Below are 27,504 nucleotides of genomic sequence, written 5' to 3' on the forward strand. Positions count from 1 at the left end.
AATGGAATCAACCAGAATGCAATGGAATGGAATGGAATGGAATGGAATGGAATGGAATGGAACGGTATGGAATGGAATGGAATGGAATCAACCCGAATGGAATGGAATGGAATGGAATGGAATGGAATGGAATGGAATCAAGGCAAATGCAATGGAATGGAATGGAATGGAATGCATTGGAATGGAATGGAATGGAAAGGAACGGAATGGAATCAACCCGAATGGAATGGAATGGGATGGAATCAACCCGAATGGAATGGAATAGAATCGAATGGAATAGAATGGAATGGAATCAACCCGAAGGGAATGGAATGGAATGGAATGGAATCAACTGGAATGGAATGGAATGAAATGGAATGGAATCAACCAGAATGCAATGGAATGGAATGGAACTGTATGGAATGGTATGGAATGGAATCAACCCGAAAGGAATGGAATGGAATGGAATGGAATGGAATGGAATGGAATGGAAAGGAATGGAATGGAATGGAATGAAATGGAATGGAATGGAATAAACCCGAATGGAATGGAATGGAATAGAATGGAATTGATTGGAATGGAATAAACCAGAATGGAATGGAATGGAATGAAATGGAACGGAGTGGAATTAACCGGAATGGAATGGAAGGGAATGGAATGGAATGGAATGGAATGGAATATAATCAACACGAATGGAATGGAATGGAATGGAATGGAATGGAATGGAATGGAATGGAATCAACCCGAATGGAACGGAATGGAATGGAATGGAATGGAAAGGAATGGAATGGAATCAAACCGAATGGAATGGAATCTTATGGAATTGAATCAACCCATAATGAATGGAATGGAATGGAATGGAAGGGAATGGAATAAACCCGAATGGAATGGAATGGAATAGGATGGAATGGATTGGAATGGAATCAACCAGAATGGAATGGAATGGAATGAAATGAAATGGAATGGAATGGAATTAACCGGAATGGAATGGAATGGAAAGGAATGGAACGGAATGGAATGGAATGGAAGGGAATCAAGGCGAATGCAATGGAATGGAATGGAATGGAATGGAATCAACCCAAATGGATTGGAATGGAATGGAATGGAATGGAATGGAATGGAATAAACCCGAATGGAATGGAATGGAACGGAATGGAAAGGAATGCAATGGAATGGAATGGAATGGAATCAACCCGAAAGGAAAAGAATGGAATGGAATGGAATGGAATGGAATGGAATGGAATGGAATGGAATGCAATGGAATATAATCAACACGAATGGAATGGAATCAACCCAAATGGAATGGAATGGAATGGAATGGAATGGAAAGGAACGGAATGGAATGGAATGGAATGGAATCAAACCGAATGGAATGGAATCGTATGGAATTGAATCAACCCATTTGGAATGGAATGGAATGGAATGGAATGGAATGGAATGGAATCAAGGCGAATGCAATGGAATGGAATGGGAAGGAATGGAACTGAATCAACCTAATGGAATGGAATGGAATGGAATGGAATGGAATGGCATGGAATGCAATCAGCACGAATGGTATGGAATGGAATGGAATGGAATGGAATGGAATCAATCGGAATGGAATGGAATGGAATGGAATCAATCGGAATGGAATGGAATGGAATGGAATGCAATGGAATGTAATGGAATCAACCCGAATGGAATGGAATGGAATGGAATGGAATGGTATGGAATGGAATGGAATCAACGCAACTTGAATGGAATGGAATGAAACGGAACGGAATAAACCGGAATGCAATGGAATGGAATAGAGTGGAATGGATTGGAACGGAATCAACCCGAAAGGAATGGAATGGAACGGAATGGAAAGGAATGGAATGGAATGGAATGGAATAGAATCAACCCGAATGGAAAAGAATGGAATGGAATTGAATGGAATGGAATGGAATGGAATCAACCCGAATGGAATGGAATGGAATGGAATGGAGTGGAATCAACCCGAATGGAATATAATGGAATGGAATGGAATGGAATGGAATGGAATGGAATCAACCTGAATGGAATGCAAAGGAATGGAATGGAATGGAGTGGAATCAATCCAAATGGAATGGAATGGAATGGAAAGGAATGGAATGGAATGGAATCAACCCGAAAGGAATGGAATGGAACGGAATGGAACGGAATGGAATGGAATGGAATGGAATGGAATGGAATCAACACAAATGGACTGTAATGGAATGTAATGGAATAGAATCAACCCGAATGGAATGGAATGAAACGGAATGGCATGGAATCAACCCGAATGAAATGGAATGGAATGGTTTGGAATGGAATGGAATGGAAAGGAAAGGAATGGAATCAACCCAAGTGGAATGGAATGGAATGGAATAGATTGGAATGGAATGGAATGTAATGGAATCAACACTAATGAATAGAATGGAATGGAATGGAATGGAATGGAATGGAATGGAATGGAATCAATCCAAAAGGAATGGAATGGAATGAAATGGAATGGAATGGAATGGAATGGAATGGAATGGAATGGAATGGAATGAAATGGAATGGAATGGAATGAAATGGAATGGAATGGAATGAAATGGAATGGAATGGAATGGAATCAACCCGAGTGGAATGGAATGGAATGGAATGGATTGGAATGGAATCAACCTGAATGGAATGGAATGGAATGGAGTGGAATTGAATCAACCCGAATGGAATGGAATGGAATGGAATGGAATCAACCCAAATGGCATGGAATGGAATGAAATGGAAAGGAATGGAATTAACCGGAATGGAATGGAATGGAATGGAATGGAATGGAATGGAATGGAATCAACCCGAATGGAATGGAATGGAATGGAATGGAATGGAATGGAATGGAATGGAATCAACCCGAATGGAATGGAATGGAATGGAATGGAGTGGAATCAACACGAATGGAATGGAATGAAATGAACACGAATGGAATGGAATGGAATAGAATCAACTGGAAAGAATGGAATGGAATGGAATAAACACGAATGGATTGGAATGGAATGGCATGGACTGCAATGGAATCAACCCGAATGGAATGGAATGGAATGGAATGGAACGCAATGGAATCAACCGGAATGGAGTGGAATGGAATGACACGGAATGGAATGGAATAGAATCAAACCGAATGGAATGGAATGGAATGGAATAGAATGGAATCAACCCGAACACATTGGAAAGGAATGGAATGGAATTGAATGGAATCAACCTGAAAGCAATGGAGAAAATGGAATGGAATGGAATGGAATGGAATGGAATGGAATGGAATCAACCCGAATGCAATGGAATGGAATGGATTGGAATCAACCCGAATGGAATGGAATGGAACGGAATGGAATGGAACGGAATGAACCGAAATGGAATTAAATGGAATGGAATGGAATGGAATGGAATGAAATAAACCCATATGGAATGAAATGGAATAGAATGGAATGGAGTGGAATGGAATCAATCAGAATGGAATGGAATGGAGTGAAATGGAACGGAATGGAATTTACCGGAATGGAATGGAATGGAATGGAATGGAATGGAATCAATCCGAATGGAATGGATTGGAATGGAGTGGAATTGAATGCAATGGAATCAAACCGAATGGAATGGAATGGAATGAAATGAAATGGAATGGAATCAACCCGAATGGAACGGAATGGTATGGAACTGAATCAAACAAAATGGAATATAACGGAATGGAATGGAATTGAATGGATTGGAATGGAATCAACAGGGATGGAAAGGAATGGAATGGAATGAAATGGAATGGGATGGAAAGGAATGAAATGGAATGGAATGGAATTAACCTGAATGGAATGGAATGGAATGGAACGGAATAGAATCAACCCGAATAGAATGGAAAGGAATGGAATGGAATGGAATGGAATGAAGGCAAATGCAATGGAATGGAATGGAATGGATTGGAATGGAATAGAATGCAAAGGAACGGAATGGAATCAACCCGAATGGAATGGAATGGAATGGAATGGAATGGAATGGAATGGAATGGAATCAAACCGAATGGAATGGAATGGAATCGAATGCAAAAGAATGGAATGGAATCAACCAGAATGGAATGGAATGGAATGGAATGGAATGGAATGGAATGGAATGGAATCAACTGGAATGGAATGGAATGAAATGGAATGGATTGGAATGGAATGGAATGGAATGGAATCAACCGGAATGGAATGGAATGGAATGGAATGGAATGGAATGGAATGGAATCAACTGGAATGGAATGGAAAGGAATGGAATGGACGGCAATGGAATCAACCCGAATGGAATGGAATGGAATGAAATGGAACCGAATAGAAACAACCGGAATGGAATTAAATGGAATGGCATGCAGTGGAATGGAATAGAATCAAACAGAACAGAATGGAATGGAGTGGAATAGAATGGAATCAACCCGAATGCAATGGAATGTAATGGAATGGAATGGAACGGAATGGATTGGAATGGAACGGAATCAACCCGAATGGAATGGAATTGAATGCATTGGAATGGAATGGAATGGTATGGAATAGAATCATCCCGAATGGAATGGAATGGAATGGAATCAACCAGAATGCAATGGAATGGAATGGAATGGAATGGAATGGAACGGTATGGAATGGAATGGAATGGAATCAAACTGAATGGAATGGAATGGAATGGAATGGAATGGAAAGGAATGGAATGGAATGGAATGAAATGGAATGGAATGGAATAAACCCGAATGGAATGGAATGGAATAGAATGGAATTGATTGGAATGGAATAAACCAGAGTGGAATGGAATGGAATGAAATGGAACGGAGTGGAATTAACCGGAATGGAATGGAAGGGAATGGAATGGAATGGAATATAATCAACCCGAATGGAATGGAATGGAATGGAATGGAATGGAATGTAAAGAATCAACCCGAATGGAATGGAAAGGAATGGAATGGAATTGAAAGGAATGGAATGGAAAGGAATGGAATGGAAAGGAATGGAATGGAATCAAACCGAATGGAATGGAATCGTATGGAATTGAATCAACCCATATGGAATGGAATGGAATGGAATGCAATGGAATAAACCCGAATGGAATGGAATGGAATAGGATGGAATGGATTGGAATGGAATCAACCGGAATGGAATGGAATGGAATGAAATGGAATGGAATGGAATGGAATTAACCGGAATGGAATGGAATGGAATGGAATGGAATAGAATGGAATAGAATCAACCCGAATGGAATGAAATGGAATGGAATGGAAAGGAATGGAATGGAATGGAATGGAATGCAATCAACCCGAATGGAATGGAATGGAATGGAATGGAATGAAATGGAATGGAATGGAATAAACCCGAATGGAATGGAATGGAACAGAATGGAATGGATAGGAATGGAATCAACCGGAATGGAATGGAATCGAATGAAATGGAATGGAATGGAAAGGAATGAAATGGAATGGAATGGAATTAACCGGAATGGAATGGAATGGAATGGAATGGAATGGAAAGGAATGGAATGGACTGCAATGGAATCTCCCTGAATGGAATGGAATGGAATGGATTGGAATGGAATGGAATTTAAAGGAATGGTATGGATTCAACCCGAATGGAATGGAATGGAATGGAATGGAATCAACGCGAATGGAGTGGAATGGAATGGAATGGTATAGAATGGAATGGAATCAACCCGAATGGAATGGAATGGAATGGCATGAAATGGAATGGAATGGGATTGAATCAACTGGAATGGAATGGAATGGAATGGAATGGGTTGGAATGGTATGGAATGGAATGGAATCAACCCAAAAGGAATGGAATGGAATGGAATGGAATCAACCCGAAAGGAATGCAATGGAATGAAATGGAATGGAATGGAATGGAGTGGAATGGAATGGAATGGAATGGAATCAACCTGAAAGAAATGGAATGGAATGGAATGGAATGGAATGGAAAGGAAAAGCATGGAATGGAATCAACCCGAACGGTATGGAATGGAATGGAATGGAACGGAATGGATTGGAATCAACCGGAAAGGAATGGAATGCAATGAAATGGAATGGAATGGAATGGAATGGAATCAACCAGAATGGAATGGAATGGAATGGAATGGAGTGGAATGGAATGGCATGGAATGGATTCAACACGAATGGTATGGAATGGAATGGAATGGAATGGAATGGAATGGAATGGAATCAATCGGAATGGAATGGAATGGAATGGAATCAACACAAATGGAATGTAATGGAATGGAATGGAAGGGAAAGGAATGGAATCAACACGAATGGATTGGAATGGAATGGAATGGAATGGAATGGAATGGAATCAACCCAATTGGATTGGAATGGAATGGAATGGAATGGAATGGAATGGAATGGACTGCAATGGAATCAACCTGAATGGAATGGAATGGAAAGAAATGGAACGGAATGGAATCAACCGGAATGGAGTGGAATGGAATCGAATGCAATGTAATGGAATAGAATCAAACAGAATAGAATGGAATGGAGTGGAATAGAATGGAGTCAAACCGAATGCAATGGAATGGAATGGAATGGAAAGGAATGGAATGGAATCAACCCGAAAGGAATGGAATGGAATGGAATGGAATCAACCCGAATGGATTGGAATGGAATGGAATAGAATGGAATGGAATGGAATGGAATGGAATGGAATCAACCTGCAAGGAATGGAATGGAATGGAGTGGAATGGAAAGGAATCAACCCGAATGGAATGGAATGGAATGGATTGGAATGGAATAGAATCAACCCTAATGGAATGGAATGGAATGGAATGGAATGGAATGGAATGGAATGGAATGGAATCAACCAGAAAGGAATGGAATGCAATGGAATGGAATGGAATGCAATCAACCCGAATGGAATGGAATGGAATGTTATGGAATGGAAAGAATTGAATGGAATCAACCCGAATGCTATGGAATGGAATGGAATTGAATGGAATGGAATGGAATGGAATCAACACGAATGGAGTGTAATGGAATGTAATTGAATGGAATGGAATGGGAACAACGCAAATTGAATGTAATGGAATGGAATGGAATGGAATAAACTGGAATGGAATGGAATGGAATAGAATTGAGTGGATTGGAATGGAATCAACCGGAATGGAATGGAATGGAATGAAATGGAACGGAATGGAATTAACCGGAATGGAATGGAATGGAATGAAATGGCATGGCATGGAATCAACCCGAATGGTATGGAATGGAATGTAATGGAATGAAATCAATCGGAATGGAATGGAATGGAATGGAATGGAATCAACCCGAATGGAATGGAATGGAATGGAATGGAATGGAATAGAATGGAATGGAATGGAATGGAACGGAATGGAATGGAATGGAATGGAATCAACCCGAATGGAGTGGAATAGAAAGAAATGGAATGGCATGGAATGTAATCAACCCGAATGGCATGGAATGGAATGGACTGGAATAGAATGCAAGGGAATCAATCCGAATGGAATGGAATGGAAAGGAATGCAATCAACACGAATGGAATGGAATGGAATGGAATGGAATGGAATCAACTGGAATGGAATGGAATGGAATGGAATAAACACGAATGGATCGGAATGGAATGGAATGGACTGCAATGGAATCAACCCGAGTGGAATGGAATGGAATGAAATGGTAAGGAATGGAATCAACCGGAGTGGAGTGGAATCGAATGGAATGCAATGGAATGGAATAGAATCAAACAGAACAGAATGGAATGGAGTGGAATAGAATAGAATCAACCCGAATGCTATGGAATGTAATGGAATGGAATTGAACGGAATGGATTGGAATGGAATGGAATCAACCTGAATGGAATGGAATGGAATGGAATGGAATGGAATGGAATGGAATGGAATCAACCCGAATGCAAGCGAATGGAATGGCATGGAATGGAATGGAACGGTATGGAATGGAATGGAATGGAATCAACCCGAACGTAATGGAAAGGAATGGAACGGAATGGAAAGGAATGGAATGGAGTGGAATGAAATGGAATGGAATGGAATAAACCCGAATGGAATGGAATGGAATAGAATGGAATTCATTGGAATGGAATCAACCAGAATGGAATGGAATGGAAGGAAATGAAACGGAATGCAATTAACCGGAATGGAATGGATTGGAATGGAATTGAATGGAATATAATCAACCCGAATGGAATGGAATGGAATGGAATGGAATGGAATCAACCCGAATGGAAAGGAATGGAATGCAATGGAATGGAATGGAAAGGAAAAGAATGGAAAGGAATGGAAAGGAATATACCGAATGGAATGGAATCGTATGGAATTGAATCAACCCAAATGGAATGGATTGGAATGGAATCAACCGGAATGGATTGGAATGGAATGAAATGGAATGGAATGGAATGGAATGAAATGGAATGGAATGGAATTAACCAGATTGGAATGGAATGGAATGGAATGGAATGGAATGGAATAGAATCAACCCGAATGGAATGGAATGGAATGGAATGGAATAGAATGGAATGGAATCAAGGCGAATGCAATGAAATGGAAAGGAATGGAATGGAATGGCATGGAATGCAATCAACACGAATGGTAAGGAATGGAAAGGAATTGAATGGAATGGAATCAATTGGAATGGAATGGAATTGAATGGAATGAAATGGAATCAACACGAATGGAATGGAATGGAATGGAATGGATTCAACCAAAGTGGAATGGAATGGAATGGAATGGAATGGAATTGAATGGAAAGGAGTGGAATGGAATCAACCTGAATGGTATGGAATGGAATGGAATGGAAAGGAATGGAATGGAATGGAATCAACCCGAATGGAATGGAATGGAATGGAATGGAATTGAATCAACCTGAATGGAATGGAATGGAATGGAATCAAACCGAATGGAATGGAATTGAATGGAATGGAATGGGATGGAATCAACCTGAATGGAATGGAGTGGAAAGGAGTGGAATGGAATGGAATCAACCCGAATGGAATGGAAGGGAATGGAATGGAATGGAATCATCCCTAATGGAATGGAATGGAATGGAATAGAATGGAATGGAATGGAATCAACCCGAATGGAATGGAATGGAATGGAATGGAATGGAATGGAATGGAATGGAATGGAATGGAATAGAATGGAATGGAATAAACCCTAATGCAATGGAATGGAATAGAATGGAATGGATTGGAATGCAATGAACCGGAATGGAATGGAATGAAATGGATCCGAATGGAATTAACCGGAATGGAATGGTATGGAATGGAATGGAATTGAATGGAATGGAATAGAATCAACCCGAATGAAATGGAATGAAATGGAATGGAATCAACCCGAATGGAATGGAATGGAATGGAATGGAATCAAACTGAATGGAATGGAATGGAATGGAATGGAATGGAATGGAATGGAATGGAATGGAATCAACCCAAATGCAATGGAATGGAATGGAATGGAATGGAATCAACTGGAATGGATTGGAATGGAATGGAATGGATTTGAATGGAATGGAATGGAATGAAATTAACCCGAATGGATTGGAATGGAATGGAATGGAATTGAATGGAATGGAATGGAATCAACCCGAAATGAATGGAATGGAATGGAATGGAATGGAATGGAAAGGAATGGAATGGAATGGAATCAACCCGAGTGGAATGGAATGGAACGACATCGAATGGAATGCAATCAAACCTAATGGCATGGAATGGAATGGAAAGGAATGGAAAGGAATGGAATCAACCCAAATGGAATGGAATGGAATGGAATGGAATGGAATGGAATGGAATGGAATCAACACAAATGGAATGGAAAGGAATGGAATGGAATGGAATGGAATGGAATGGAATGGAATGGAATAAACCCGAATGGAATGGAATTGAAGGGATTGGAATGGAATGAACCAGAAGGGAATGGAATGGAATGAAATGGAACGGAATGGAATTAACCGGAATGGAACGTTGTGCAATGGAATGGAATAATCCCGAATGGAATGGAATGGAATGCAATGGAATGGAAGGGATTGGAATGGAATGAACCGGAATGGAATGGAATGGAATGAAATGGAACGGAATGGAATTAACCGGAATGGAACTAAGTGGAATGGAATGGAATAGAATGGAATGGAATGGAATAGAATCAACCCGAATGGAATGGAATGGAATGGAATCAACCCGAATGAAATGGAATGGAATGCAATGGAATGGAATGGAATGGAATCGCATGGAATCAACCCGAATGAAATGGAATGGAATGGATTGGAATGGAATGGAATTGAAAGGAATGGAATGGAATCAACCCGAGTGCAATGGAATGGAATGGAATGAAATGGAATGCAATCAACCCGAATGGAATGCAATGGAATGGAATGGAATAGAATGGAATGTAGTCAACCCGAATGGAATGGAATGGAATGGAATGGAATCAACCCGAATGGAATGGAATTGAATGGAATGGAATGGAATGGAATCAACCTGAACGGAATGGAATCCAATGGATTGGAATGGAATGGAATGGAATCAACCCAAATGGAATGGAATGGAATGGAATGGAATTGAATTGAATCCACCCGAATGGAATGGAATGGAGTGGAATGGAATGGAATGGAATGGAACCAACCCGTATGGAGAGGTATAGAATTGAATGGAATGGAATGGAATGGAATGGAATGCAATAAAGCCGAATGGAATAGAATGGAATGGATTGGAATGGAATGAACCGGAATGGAATGGAATGGAAAGCAGCGGAATCCAATTAACCGGAATGGAATGGAATGGATTGGAATAGAATAAACTCGAATGGAATGGAATGGAATGGTATGGAATGGCATGGAATGGAATCATCCAGAATGGTATGGAATGGAATGGAATGGAATGGAATCAATCACAATGGAATGGAATGGAATGGAATGGATTGGAATCAACCCGAATGGAATGGAATGGCATGGAATGGAATGGCCTGGAATGAAATCAAACCGAATGGCATGGAATGGAATGGAATGGAATCGAATCAACTAGAAGGCAACAGAATGGAATGGAAGGGAACCAACCAGAATGGAATGGAATGGAAAGGAATATAATGGAATCAACTGGAATGGAATGGAATGGAATGGAATAAACACGAATCGAATGGAATTGAATGAAATGGAACGGAATGGAATCAACCGGGATGGAGTGGAATGGAATGGATCGGAATGGGATGGAATAGAATCAATCCGAATGGAATTGAATGAAATGGAATAGAATGGAATAAACCCGAATGCCATGGAATGGAATGGAATGGAATGGAATGGAATGGAATGGAATGGAATGGAATGGAATGGAATGGAATCAACCCGAATGGAACTGAATGGAATGGAATGGAAAGGATTGCAATGAAACCGAATGGAATGGAATGGAACGGAATGGAATGGAACGGAATCAACCAAAATGGAATGGAATGGAATGGAATGAAATGGAATGGAATGGAATGGAATGCAATGGGAGGGAATGGAATGGAATGGAAGGGAATGCAATCAACCCGAACGGAATGGAATGGAATGGATTGGAATGGGATGGAATGGAAAGGAATGGAATGGAATAGAATGGAATAAACCAGAATGGAATGGAATGGAATGGAATGGAATCCAATGGAATCAATCCGAATGGAATGGAATGGAATGAAATGGAACGGAATGGAATCAACCGGAAAGGACTGGAATGGAATGGAACGAAATGGAATGGAATAGAATCAAACCGAATGGAATGGAATGCAATGGAATGGAATCAACACGAATGCAATGGAATGGAATGGAATGGAATGGAATGGAATCAACCCGAATGGAATTGAATGGAATGGAATGGAATGGCATGGCATGGAATCAACCCGAATGGTATGGAATGGAATGGAATGGAATGGAATCAATCGGAATTGAATGGAATGGAATGGAATGGAACGGAATGGAGTGGAATGGAATGGAATCAACCCGAATGGAGTGGAATGGAATGGCATGGAATGGAATCAACACGAATGGCATGGAATGGAATGGAATGGAAGGGAATCAATCCGAATGGAATGGAATGGAATGGAATGCAATCAACACGAATGGAAGGGAATGGAATGGAATGGAATGGAATCAACTGGAATGGAATGGAATGGAATGGAATGGAATGGAACGGAATCAACCCGAATGGAATGGAATGGAATTCAATGGAAAGGAATGGAAAGGAAAAGAATGGAAAGGAATGGAAAGGAATAAACCGAATGGAATGGAATCGTATGGAATTGAATCAACACAAATGGAATGGAATGGAATGGAATGGAATGGAATGGAATGGAATGGAATGGAATGGAATGGAATGGAATGGAATGGAACTGAATGGAATAAACCCGAATGGAATGGAATGGAATAGGATGGAATGGATTGGATTGGAATCAACCGGAATGGATTGGAATGGAATGAAATGTAATGGAATGGAATGGAATGAAATGGAATGGAATGGAATTAACCGGAATGGAATGGAATGGAATGGAATGGAATGGAATGGAATGGAATGGAATGGAAAGGAATAGAATCAACCCGAATGGAATGGAATGGAATGGAATGGAATAGAATGGAATGGAATCCAGGCGAATGCAATGAAATGGAATGGAATGGAATGGAATGGCATGGAAAGCCATCAAAACGAATGGTAAGGAATGGAAAGGAATTGAATGGAATGGAATCAATCGGAATGGAATGGAATGGAATGGAATGCAATGGAATCAACACGTATGGATTGGAATGGAATGGAATGGAATGGAATCAACCAAATTGGAATGAAATGGAATGGAATGGAATGCAATGGAAAGGAATGGAATGGAATCAACCTGAATGGTATGGAATGGAATGGAATGGAAAGGAATGGAATGGAATGGAATCAACACGAATGGAATGGAATGGAATGGAATGGAATCAACCTGAATGGAATGGAATGGAATGGAATCAAACCGAATGGAATGGAATTGAATGGAATGGAATGGGTTGGAATCAACCTGAATGGAATGGAGTGGAAAGGAGTGGAATGGAATGGAATCAACCCGAATGGAATGGAAAGGAATGGAATGGAATGGAATCATCCCTAATGGAATGGAATGGAATGGAATGCTATGGAATGGAATCGAATGGAATGGCATCAACTGGAATGGAATGGAGTGGAATGGAGTGGAATGGAATGGAATGGAATGGAATGGAATGGAATGGCATCAACTGGAATGGAATGGAGTGGAATGGATTGGAATGGAATGGAATGCAATGGCATGGAACGGAATCAACTCGAATGGTATGGAATGGAATGGAATGGCAGGTAATGGAAAGGAATCAACCCAAAAGGAATGGAATGGAATGAAATGGAATGGAATGGAATGGAATGGAATGGAATGGAATGGAATGGAATGGAATCAACCCGAATGGAATGGAATGGAATGGAATCTAATGAAATGCAATGGAATGGAATAAATGGGAATCGAATGGAATAGAATGGAAAGGAATGGAATGGAATAAACCCGAATGGAATGGAATGGAATGGAATGGAATGGAATCAATCGGAATGGAATGGAATTGAATGGAATGGAATTAATTGGAATGGAATCAACCAGAATGGAATTGAATGGAATGAAATGGAACGGAATGGAATTAACCGGAATGGAATGGAATGGAATGGAATGGCATGGAATCAACCCGAATGGAATGGAATGGAATGGAATGGAATGGAATGGAATGGAATGGAATGATAGGGAATCAACCCGAATGGAATGGAATGGAATGGCATGGAATGGAAGGGAATCAACTGGAAAGGAATGGAATGGAATGGAATGGAATAAACACGAATGGTTTGTAATGGAATGGAATGGACTGCAATGGAATCAACCCGAATGGAATGTAATGGAATGAAATGGAAAGGAATGGAATCAACCGGAATGGAATGGAATGGAATGGAATAGAATGGAATGAACCCGAATACAATGGAATGGAATGGAATGGAATGGAATGGAATGGAATGGAATTGAATCAACCTGAATGGAATGGAATGGAATGGAATTTAATGGAATGGAATGGAATGGAATCAACTGGAATGGAATGGAATGAAATGGAATGGATTGGAATGGAATGGAATGGAATGGAATCAACCGGAAAGGAATGGAATGGAATGGAATGGAATGGAATGGAATGGAATCAACTGGAATGGAATGGAAAGGAATGGAATGGACTGCAATGGAATCAACCCGAATGGAATGGAATGGAATGTAATGGAACGGAATAGAATCAACCGGAATGGAGTTAAATGGAATGGAATGCAATGGAATGGAATAGAATCAAACAGAACAGAATGGAATGGAGTGGAATAGAATGGAATCAACCCGAATGCAATGGAATGTAATGGAATGGAATGGAACGGAATGGATTGGAATGGAACGGAATCAACTCAAATGGAATGGAATTGAATGCATTGGAATGGAATGGAATGGAATAGAATCAACCCGAATGGAATGGAATGGAATGGAATGGAATCAACCAGAATGCAATGGAATGGAATGGAATGGAATGGAATGGAATGGAATGGAATGGAACGGTATGGAATGGAATGGAATGGAATCAACCCGAATGGAATGGAATGGAATGGAATGGAAAGGAATGGAATGGAATGGAATGAAATGAAATGGAATGGAATAAACCCGAATGGAATGGAATGGAATAGAATGGAATTGATAGGAATGGAATAAACCAGAGTGGAATGGAATGGAATGAAATGGAACGGAGTGGAATTAACCGGAATGGAATGGAAGGGAATGGAATGGAATGGAATGGAATGGAATATAATCAACCCGAAAGGAATGGAATGGAATGGAATGGAATGGAATGGAATGGAATGGAATCAACCCGAATGGAATGAAATGGAATGGAATGGAATGGAAAGGAATGGAATGGAAAGGAATGGAATGGAATCAAACCGAATGGAATGGAATCGTATGGAATTGAATAAACCCATATGGAATGGAATGGAATGGAATGGAATGGAATGGAATGGAATGGAATAAAACCGAATGGAATGGAATGGAATAGGATGGAATGGATTGGAATGGAATCAACCGGAATGGAATGGAATGGAATGAAATGGAATTAACCGGAATGGAATGGAATGGAATGGAATGGAATAGAATCAACCCGAATGGAATGAAATGGAATGGAATGGAATGGAATGGAATCAACGTGAATGCTATGGAATGAAATTGAATGGAAGGGAATGGAATGGAATGGAATGGAATCCAGGCGAATGCAATGGAATGGAATGGAATGGAATGGAATCAACACAAATGGATTGGAATGGAATGGAATGGAATGGAATGGAATGGAATGGAATAAACACGAATGGAATGGAATGGAACGGAATGGAAAGGAATGCAATGGAACGGAATGGAATGGAATCAACCCGAAAGGAAAAGAATGGAATGGAATGGAATGGAATGGAATGGAATGGAATGGAATGGAAAAGGATGGAATGGAGTGGAATGGAATCAACCGGAATAGTATGGAAAGGAATGAAATGGAATGGAATTAACCGGAATGGAATGGAATGGAATGGTATGGAATGGAATAGAATCAACCCGAATGGAATGAAATGGAATGGAATGGAATGGAATGGAATGGAATCAAGGTGAATGCAATGGAATGGAATTGAATGGAAGGGAATGGAATGGAATGGAATGGAATGGAATGGAATGGAATGGAATCAAGGCGAATGCAATGGAATGGATTGGAATGGAATGGAATCAACCCAAATGGAATGGAATGGAATGGAATGGAATTGAATGGAATGGAATGGAATGGAATGGAATGGAATAAACCCGAATGCAATGGAATGGAACGGAATGGAAAGGAATGCAATGGAATGGAATGGCATGGAATCAACCCGAAAGGAAAAGAATGGAATGGAATGGAATGGAATGGAATGGAATGGAATCAACCCAAATGGAATGGAATGGAATGGAATGGAATGGAATGGAAAGGAATGGAATGGAAAGGATTGGAATGGAATCAAACCGAATGGAATGGAATCGTATGGAATTGAATCAACCCATATGGAATGGAATGGAATGGAATGGAAAGGAATGGAATGGAATGGAATGGAATAAACCAGAATGGAATGGAATGGAATAGGATGGAATGGATTGGAATGGAATCAACCGGAATGGAATGGAACGGAATGAAATTGAATGGAATGGAATGGAATTAACCGGAATGGAATGGAATGGAATGGAATGGAATGGAATGGAATTGAATGGAATCAAGGCGAATGCAATGGAATGGAATGGAATGGAATGGAATCAACCCTAATGGAAAGGAATGGAATGGAATTGAATGGCATGGAATGCAATCAGCACGAATGTTATGGAATGGAATGGAATTGAAAGGAATGGAATCAATCGGAATGGAATGGAATGGAATGGAATGCAATGGAATGGAATGGAATCAACCCGAATGGAACGGAATGGAATGGAATTGAAAGGAATGGAATGGAATCAACGCAACTTGAATGGAATCGAATGAAACGGAATGGAATAACCCCGAATGCAATGGAATGGAATAGAATGGAATGGATTGGAATGGAATCAACCCGAAAGGAATGGAATGGAACGGAATGGAAAGGAATGGAATGGAATGGAAAGGAATGTAATAGAATCAACCCGAATGGAAAAGAATGGAATGGAATAGAATGGAATGGAATGGAATGGAATAAACCCGAATGGAATGGAATGGAATGGAATGGAATGGAATGGAATGGAATGGAGTGGAATCAACCCGAATGGAATATAATGGAATGGAATGGAATGGAATGGAATGGAACGGAATAGAATCAACTCGAATGGAATGGAAAGGAATGGAATGGAATGGAATGGAATCAAGGCAAATGCAATGGAATGGAATGGAATGGTATGGATTGGAATGGAATGGAATGGAAAGGAACGGAATGGAATCAACCCAAATGGAATGGAATGGAATGGAATGGAATGGAATGGAATGGAATGGAATCAACCCGAATGGAATGGAAAGGAATTGAATGGAATAGAATGGAATGGAATCAACCCGAATGGAATGGAATGGAATGGAATGGAATGGAATCAACTGGAATGGAATGGAATGAAATGGAATGGATTGGAATGGAATGGAATATAATGGAATCAACTGGAAAGGAATGGAATGGAATGGAATGGAATGGAATGGAATGGAATCAACTGGAATGGAATGGAAAGGAATGGAATGGACTGCAATGGAATCAACCCGAATGGAATGGAATGGAATGTAATGGAACCGAATAGAATCAACCGGAATGGAGTTAAATGGAATGGAATGCAATAGAATGGAATAGAATCAAACAGAACAGAATGGAATGGAGTGGAATAGAATGGAATAAACCCGAATGCAATGGAATGTAATGGAATGGAATGGAACGGAATGGATTGGAATGGAACGGAATCAAACCAAATGGAATGGTATTGAATGCATTGGAATGGAATGGTATGGAATAGAATCAACCCGAATGGAATGGAATGGAATGGAATCAACCAGAATGCAATGGAATGGAATGGAATGGAATGGAATGGAACAATTTGGAATGGAATGGAATGGAATCAAACCGAAAGGAATGGAATGGAATGGAATGGAATGGAAAGGAATGGAATGGAATGGAATGAAATGGAATGGAATGGAATAAACCCGAATGGAATGGAATGGAATAGAATGGAATTGATTGGAGTGGAATAAACCAGAGTGGAATGGAATGGAATGAAATGGAACGGAGTGGAATTAACCGGAATGGAATGGAAGGGAATGGAATGGAATGGAATGGAATGGAATGGAATATAATAAACCCGAATGGAATGGAATGGAATGGAATGGAATGGAATGGAATGGAATGGAATGGAATCAACCCGAATGGAATGGAATGGAATGGAAAGGAATGGAATGGAAAGGAATAGAATGGAATCAAACCGAATGGAATGGAATCGTATGGAATTGAATCAACCCATATGGAATGGAATGGAATGGAATGGAATGGAATGGAATGGAATGGAATGGAATGGAATAAACCCGAATGGAATGGAATGGAATAGGATGGAAAGGATTGGAATGGAATCAACCGGAATGGAATGGAATGGAATGAAATGGAATGGAATGGAATGGAATTAACCGGAATGGAATGGAATGGAATGGAATGGAATGGAACGGAATGGAATGGAATGGAATAGAATCAACCCGAATGGAATGAAATGGAATGGAATGGAATGGAATGGAATGGAATGGAATCAACGTGAATGCAATTGAATGGAATTGAATGGAAGGGAATGGAATGGAATGGAATGGAATCAAGGCGAATGCAATGGAATGGAATGGAATGGAGTCAACCCAAATGGATTGGAATGGAATGGAATGGAATGGAATGGAATGGAATAAACTGGAATGGAGTGGAATGGAACGGAATGGAAAGGAATGCAATGGAATGGAATGGAATGGAATCAACCCGAAAGGAAAAGAATGGAAGGGAATGGAATGGAATGGAAAGGAATGGAATAGGATGGAATGGATTGGAATGGAATCAACCGGAATAGAATGGAATGGAATGAAATGGAATGGAATGGAATGGAATTAACCGGAATGGAATGGAATGGAATGGAATGGCATGGAATGGAATAGAATCAACCCGAATGGAATGAAATGGAATGGAATGGAATGGAATGGAATGGAATGGAATCAAGGTGAATGCAATGGAATGGAATTGAATTGAATGGAATGGAATAGAATGGAATGGAATGGAATGGAATGGAATGGAATCAAGGCGAATGCAATGGAATGGAATGGAATGGAGTGGAATCAACCCAAATGGAATGGAATGGAATGGAATGGAATAGAATGGAATTGAATGGAATGGAATGGAATGGAATAAACCCGAATGGAATGGAATGGAACGGAATGGAAAGGAATGCAATGGAATGGAATGGCATGGAATCAACCCGAAAGGAAAAGAATGGAATGGAATGGAATGGAATGGAATGGAATGGAATCAACACAAATGGAATGGAATGGAATGGAACGGAATGGAAAGGAATGCAATGGAATGGAATGGAATGGAATCAACCCGAAAGGAAAAGAATGGAATGGAATGGAATGGAATGGAATGGCATGGAATCAACCCGAAAGGAAAAGAATGGAATGGAATGGAATGGAATGGAATGGAATGGAATGGAATCAACACAAATGGAATGGAATGGAATGGAACGGAATGGAAAGGAATGCAATGGAATGGAATGGAATGGAATCAACCCGAAAGGAAAAGAATGGAATGGAATGGAATGGAATAAAATCAACCCGAATGGAATGGAATGGAATGGAATGGAATGGAATCAACCCAAATGGAATGGAATGGAATGGAATGGAATGGAAAGGAATGGAATGGAAAGGAATGGAATGGAATCAAATCGAATGGAATGGAATCGTATGGAATTGAATCAACCCATATGGAATGGAATGGGATGGAATGGAATGGAATGGAATGGAATGGAATAAACCCGAAAGCAATGGAATGGAATAGAATGGAATGGATTGGAATGGAATCAACCCGAAAGGAATGGAATGGAACGGAAAGGAAAGGAATGGGATGGAATGGAAAGGAATGGAATAGAATCAACCCGAATGGAAAAGAATGGAATGGAATAGAATGGAATGGAATGGAATGGAATCAACCCGAATGGAATGGCATTGAATGGAATGGAATGGAATGGCGTGGAATCAACCCGAATGGAATAGAATGGAATGGATTGGAATGGAATCAACCCGAATGGAATGGAATTGAATGGAATGGAATGGAATGGAGTGGAATCAACCCGAATGGAATATAATGGAATGGAATGGAATGGAATGGAATGGAATCAACCTGAATGGAATGCAAAGGAATGGAATGGAATGGAGTGGAATCAATCTGAATGGAATGGAATGGAATGGAATGGAATGGAATGGAATGGAATGGAATGGAATGGAATGGAACAGAATGGAATGGAATGGAATGGAAAGGAATAGAATGGAATGCAATGTAATGGAATGGAATAGAATGGAATTGAATGGAATGGAATGGAATGGAATGGAATGGAATTGAATGGAATGGAATGGAATGGAATGGAATGGAATAAACCCGAATGCAATGGAATGGAACGGAATGGAAAGGAATGCAATGGAATGGAATGGCATGGAATCAACCCGAAAGGAAAAGAATGGAATGGAATGGAATGGAATGGAATGGAATGGAATCAACCCAAATGGAATGGAATGGAATGGAATGGAATGGAAAGGAATGGAATGGAAAGGATTGGAATGGAATCAAACCGAATGGAATGGAATCGTATGGAATTGAATCAACCCATATGGAATGGAATGGAATGGAATGGAAAGGAATGGAATGGAATGGAATGGAATAAACCAGAATGGAATGGAATGGAATAGGATGGAATGGATTGGAATGGAATCAACCGGAATGGAATGGAACGGAATGAAATTGAATGGAATGGAATGGAATTAACCGGAATGGAATGGAATGGAATGGAATGGAATGGAATGGAATTGAATGGAATCAAGGCGAATGCAATGGAATGGAATGGAATGGAATGGAATCAACCCTAATGGAAAGGAATGGAATGGAATTGAATGGCATGGAATGCAATCAGCACGAATGTTATGGAATGGAATGGAATTGAAAGGAATGGAATCAATCGGAATGGAATGGAATGGAATGGAATGCAATGGAATGGAATGGAATCAACCCGAATGGAACGGAATGGAATGGAATTGAAAGGAATGGAATGGAATCAACGCAACTTGAATGGAATCGAATGAAACGGAATGGAATAACCCCGAATGCAATGGAATGGAATAGAATGGAATGGATTGGAATGGAATCAACCCGAAAGGAATGGAATGGAACGGAATGGAAAGGAATGGAATGGAATGGAAAGGAATGTAATAGAATCAACCCGAATGGAAAAGAATGGAATGGAATAGAATGGAATGGAATGGAATGGAATAAACCCGAATGGAATGGAATGGAATGGAATGGAATGGAATGGAATGGAATGGAGTGGAATCAACCCGAATGGAATATAATGGAATGGAATGGAATGGAATGGAATGGAACGGAATAGAATCAACTCGAATGGAATGGAAAGGAATGGAATGGAATGGAATGGAATCAAGGCAAATGCAATGGAATGGAATGGAATGGTATGGATTGGAATGGAATGGAATGGAAAGGAACGGAATGGAATCAACCCAAATGGAATGGAATGGAATGGAATGGAATGGAATGGAATGGAATGGAATGGAATCAACCCGAATGGAATGGAAAGGAATTGAATGGAATAGAATGGAATGGAATCAACCCGAATGGAATGGAATGGAATGGAATGGAATGGAATCAACTGGAATGGAATGGAATGAAATGGAATGGATTGGAATGGAATGGAATATAATGGAATCAACTGGAAAGGAATGGAATGGAATGGAATGGAATGGAATGGAATGGAATCAACTGGAATGGAATGGAAAGGAATGGAATGGACTGCAATGGAATCAACCCGAATGGAATGGAATGGAATGTAATGGAACCGAATAGAATCAACCGGAATGGAGTTAAATGGAATGGAATGCAATAGAATGGAATAGAATCAAACAGAACAGAATGGAATGGAGTGGAATAGAATGGAATAAACCCGAATGCAATGGAATGTAATGGAATGGAATGGAACGGAATGGATTGGAATGGAACGGAATCAAACCAAATGGAATGGAATTGAATGCATTGGAATGGAATGGTATGGAATAGAATCAACCCGAATGGAATGGAATGGAATGGAATCAACCAGAATGCAATGGAATGGAATGGAATGGAATGGAATGGAACAATTTGGAATGGAATGGAATGGAATCAAACCGAAAGGAATGGAATGGAATGGAATGGAATGGAAAGGAATGGAATGGAATGGAATGAAATGGAATGGAATGGAATAAACCCGAATGGAATGGAATGGAATAGAATGGAATTGATTGGAGTGGAATAAACCAGAGTGGAATGGAATGGAATGAAATGGAACGGAGTGGAATTAACCGGAATGGAATGGAAGGGAATGGAATGGAATGGAATGGAATGGAATGGAATATAATAAACCCGAATGGAATGGAATGGAATGGAATGGAATGGAATGGAATGGAATGGAATGGAATCAACCCGAATGGAATGGAATGGAATGGAAAGGAATGGAATGGAAAGGAATAGAATGGAATCAAACCGAATGGAATGGAATCGTATGGAATTGAATCAACCCATATGGAATGGAATGGAATGGAATGGAATGGAATGGAATGGAATGGAATGGAATGGAATAAACCCGAATGGAATGGAATGGAATAGGATGGAAAGGATTGGAATGGAATCAACCGGAATGGAATGGAATGGAATGAAATGGAATGGAATGGAATGGAATTAACCGGAATGGAATGGAATGGAATGGAATGGAATGGAACGGAATGGAATGGAATGGAATAGAATCAACCCGAATGGAATGAAATGGAATGGAATGGAATGGAATGGAATGGAATGGAATCAACGTGAATGCAATTGAATGGAATTGAATGGAAGGGAATGGAATGGAATGGAATGGAATCAAGGCGAATGCAATGGAATGGAATGGAATGGAGTCAACCCAAATGGATTGGAATGGAATGGAATGGAATGGAATGGAATGGAATAAACTGGAATGGAGTGGAATGGAACGGAATGGAAAGGAATGCAATGGAATGGAATGGAATGGAATCAACCCGAAAGGAAAAGAATGGAAGGGAATGGAATGGAATGGAAAGGAATGGAATAGGATGGAATGGATTGGAATGGAATCAACCGGAATAGAATGGAATGGAATGAAATGGAATGGAATGGAATGGAATTAACCGGAATGGAATGGAATGGAATGGAATGGCATGGAATGGAATAGAATCAACCCGAATGGAATGAAATGGAATGGAATGGAATGGAATGGAATGGAATGGAATCAAGGTGAATGCAATGGAATGGAATTGAATTGAATGGAATGGAATAGAATGGAATGGAATGGAATGGAATGGAATGGAATCAAGGCGAATGCAATGGAATGGAATGGAATGGAGTGGAATCAACCCAAATGGAATGGAATGGAATGGAATGGAATAGAATGGAATTGAATGGAATGGAATGGAATGGAATAAACCCGAATGGAATGGAATGGAACGGAATGGAAAGGAATGCAATGGAATGGAATGGCATGGAATAAACCCGAAAGGAAAAGAATGGAATGGAATGGAATGGAATGGAATGGAATGGAATCAACACAAATGGAATGGAATGGAATGGAACGGAATGGAAAGGAATGCAATGGAATGGAATGGAATGGAATCAACCCGAAAGGAAAAGAATGGAATGGAATGGAATGGAATGGAATGGCATGGAATCAACCCGAAAGGAAAAGAATGGAATGGAATGGAATGGAATGGAATGGAATGGAATGGAATGGAATCAACACAAATGGAATGGAATGGAATGGAACGGAATGGAAAGGAATGCAATGGAATGGAATGGAATGGAATCAACCCGAAAGGAAAAGAATGGAATGGAATGGAATGGAATAAAATCAACCCGAATGGAATGGAATGGAATGGAATGGAATGGAATCAACCCAAATGGAATGGAATGGAATGGAATGGAATGGAAAGGAATGGAATGGAAAGGAATGGAATGGAATCAAATCGAATGGAATGGAATCGTATGGAATTGAATCAACCCATATGGAATGGAATGGGATGGAATGGAATGGAATGGAATGGAATGGAATAAACCCGAAAGCAATGGAATGGAATAGAATGGAATGGATTGGAATGGAATCAACCCGAAAGGAATGGAATGGAACGGAAAGGAAAGGAATGGGATGGAATGGAAAGGAATGGAATAGAATCAACCCGAATGGAAAAGAATGGAATGGAATAGAATGGAATGGAATGGAATGGAATCAACCCGAATGGAATGGCATTGAATGGAATGGAATGGAATGGAGTGGAATCAACCCGAATGGAATAGAATGGAATGGATTGGAATGGAATCAACCCGAATGGAATGGAATTGAATGGAATGGAATGGAATGGAGTGGAATCAACCCGAATGGAATATAATGGAATGGAATGGAATGGAATGGAATGGAATCAACCTGAATGGAATGCAAAGGAATGGAATGGAATGGAGTGGAATCAATCTGAATGGAATGGAATGGAATGGAATGGAATGGAATGGAATGGAATCATCCGAAAGGAATGGAATGGAACGGAATGGAACGGAACGGAATGGAATGGAATGGAATGGAATGGAATGGAATGGAATGGAAGGGAATCAACCCGAATGGAAAAGAATGGAATGCAAAGGAATGGAATGGAATGGAATGGAATGGAATCAACCCGAATGGAATGGAATGGAATGGAATGGAATGGAATGGAATGGAATGGAATCAACCCCAATGGAATATAATGGAATGGAATGGAATGGAATGGAATCAACCTGAATGGAGTGCAATGGAATGGAATGGAATGAAATGGAATCAATCCGAATGGAATGGAATGGAATGAAATGGAATGGAATGGAATGCAATGGAAAGGAGTGGAATGGATTGGAAAGGAATAGAATCAACCCAAATGGAATGGAATGGAATGGAATGGAATAAACACGAATGGAATGGAATGGAATAGAATGGAATGGATTGGAACGAATCAACAGGAATGGAATGGAATGGAATGAAATGGAATGGAATGGAATTCACCGGAATGGAATGGAATGGAATGGAATCAACCGGAAAGGAATGGAATGGAATGAAATGGAATGGAATGGAATGGAATGGAATCAACACGAATGGAAGGAATGGAATGGAATGGAATGGAAAGGAATGGAATGGCATGGAGTGAAATGGAATGGAATGGAATAAACCCGAATGGAATGGAATGGAATAGAATGGAATTGATTGGAATGGAATAAACCAGAGTGGAATGGAATGGAATGAAATGGAACGGAGTGGAATTAACCGGAATGGATTGGAATGGAATGGAATGGAATGGAATCTAATCAACCGGAATGGAATGGAATGGAATGGAATGGAATGGAATGGAATGGAATGGAATGGAATGGAATGGAATCAACCCGAATGGAATGGAATGGAATGGAATGGAATGGAATGGAATGGAATGGAATGGAATATAATAAACCCTAATGGAATGGAATGGAATGGAATGGAATGGAATGGAATGGAATGGAATCAACCCGAATGGAATGGAATGGAATGGAATGGAATGGAAAGGAATGGAATGGAAAGGAATAGAATGGAATCAAACCGAATGGAATGGAATCGTATGGAATTGAATCAACCCATATGGAATGGAATGGAATGGAATGGAATGGAATGGAATGGAATGGAATGGAATAAACCCGAATGGAATGGAATGGAATAGGATGGAATGGATTGGAATGGAATCAACCGGAATGGAATGGAATGGAATGAAATGGAATGGAATGGAATGGAATTAACCGGAATGGAATGGAATGGAATGGAATGGAACGGAATGGAATGGAATGGAATAGAATCAACCCGAATGGAATGAAATGGAATGGAATGGAATGGAATGGAATGGAATGGAATCAACGTGAATGCAATTGAATGGAATTGAATGGAAGGGAATGGAATGGAATGGAATGGAATCAAGGCGAATGCAATGGAATGGAATGGAATGGAGTCAACCCAAATGGATTGGAATGGAATGGAATGGAATGGAATGGAATGGAATGGAATGGAATAAACTGGAATGCAGTGGAATGGAACGGAATGGAAAGGAATGCAATGGAATGGAATGGAATGGAATCAACCCGAAAGGAAAAGAATGGAAGGGAATGGAATGGAATGGAATGGAATGGAATGGAATAGGATGGAATGGATTGGAATGGAATCAACCGGAATAGAATGGAATGGAATGAAATGGAATGGAATGGAATGGAATTAACCGGAATGGAATGGAATGGAATGGAATGGCATGGAATGGAATAGAATCAACCCGAATGGAATGAAATGGAATGGAATGGAATGGAATGGAATCAAGGTGAATGCAATGGAATGGAATTGAATGGAATGGAATGGAATAGAATGGAATGGAATGGAATGGAATGGAATGGAATCAAGGCGAATGCAATGGAATGGAATGGAATGGAATGGAATCAACCCAAATGGAATGGAATGGAATGGAATGGAATAGAATGGAATTGAATGGAATGGAATGGAATGGAATGGAATGGAATAAACCCGAATGGAATGGAATGGAACGGAATGGAAAGGAATGCAATGGAATGGAATGGCATGGAATCAACCCGAAAGGAAAAGAATGGAATGGAATGGAATGGAATGGAATGGAATGGAATCAACACAAATGGAATGGAATGGAATGGAACGGAATGGAAAGGAATGCAATGGAATGGAATGGAATGGAATCAACCCGAAAGGAAAAGAATGGAATGGAATGGAATGGAATGGAATGGCATGGAATCAACCCGAAAGGAAAAGAATGGAATGGAATGGAATGGAATGGAATGGAATGGAATGGAATCAACACAAATGGAATGGAATGGAATGGAACGGAATGGAAAGGAATGCAATGGAATGGAATGGAATGGAATCAACCCGAAAGGAAAAGAATGGAATGGAATGGAATGGAATGGAATGGAATATAATCAACCCGAATGGAATGGAATGGAATGGAATGGAATGGAATGGAATGGAATCAACCCAAATGGAATGGAATGGAATGGAATGGAATGGAAAGGAATGGAATGGAGAGGAATGGAATGGAATCAAACCGAATGAAATGGAATCGTATGGAATTGAATCAACCCATATGGAATGGAATGGGATGGAATGGAATGGAATGGAATGGAATGGAATAAACCCGAAAGCAATGGAATGGAATAGAATGGAATGGATTGGAATGGAATCAACCCGAAAGGAATGGAATGGAACGGAAAGGAAAGGAATGGGATGGAATGGAAAGGAATGGAATAGAATCAACCCGAATGGAAAAGAATGGAATGGAATAGAATGGAATGGAATGGAATGGAATCAACCCGAATGGAATGGCATTGAATGGAATGGAATGGAATGGAGTGGAATCAACCCGAATGGAATAGAATGGAATGGATTGGAATGGAATCAACCCGAATGGAATGGAATTGAATGGAATGGAATGGAATGGAGTGGAATCAACCCGAATGGAATATAATGGAATGGAATGGAATGGAATGGAATGGAATCAACCTGAATGGAATGCAAAGGAATGGAATGGAATGGAGTGGAATCAATCTGAATGGAATGGAATGGAATGGAATGGAATGGAATGGAATGGAATCATCCGAAAGGAATGGAATGGAACGGAATGGA

Source organism: Pan paniscus, chromosome 6, assembly GCF_029289425.2.
Source record: "Pan paniscus chromosome 6, NHGRI_mPanPan1-v2.0_pri, whole genome shotgun sequence".
Taxonomy (NCBI): domain Eukaryota; kingdom Metazoa; phylum Chordata; class Mammalia; order Primates; family Hominidae; genus Pan; species Pan paniscus.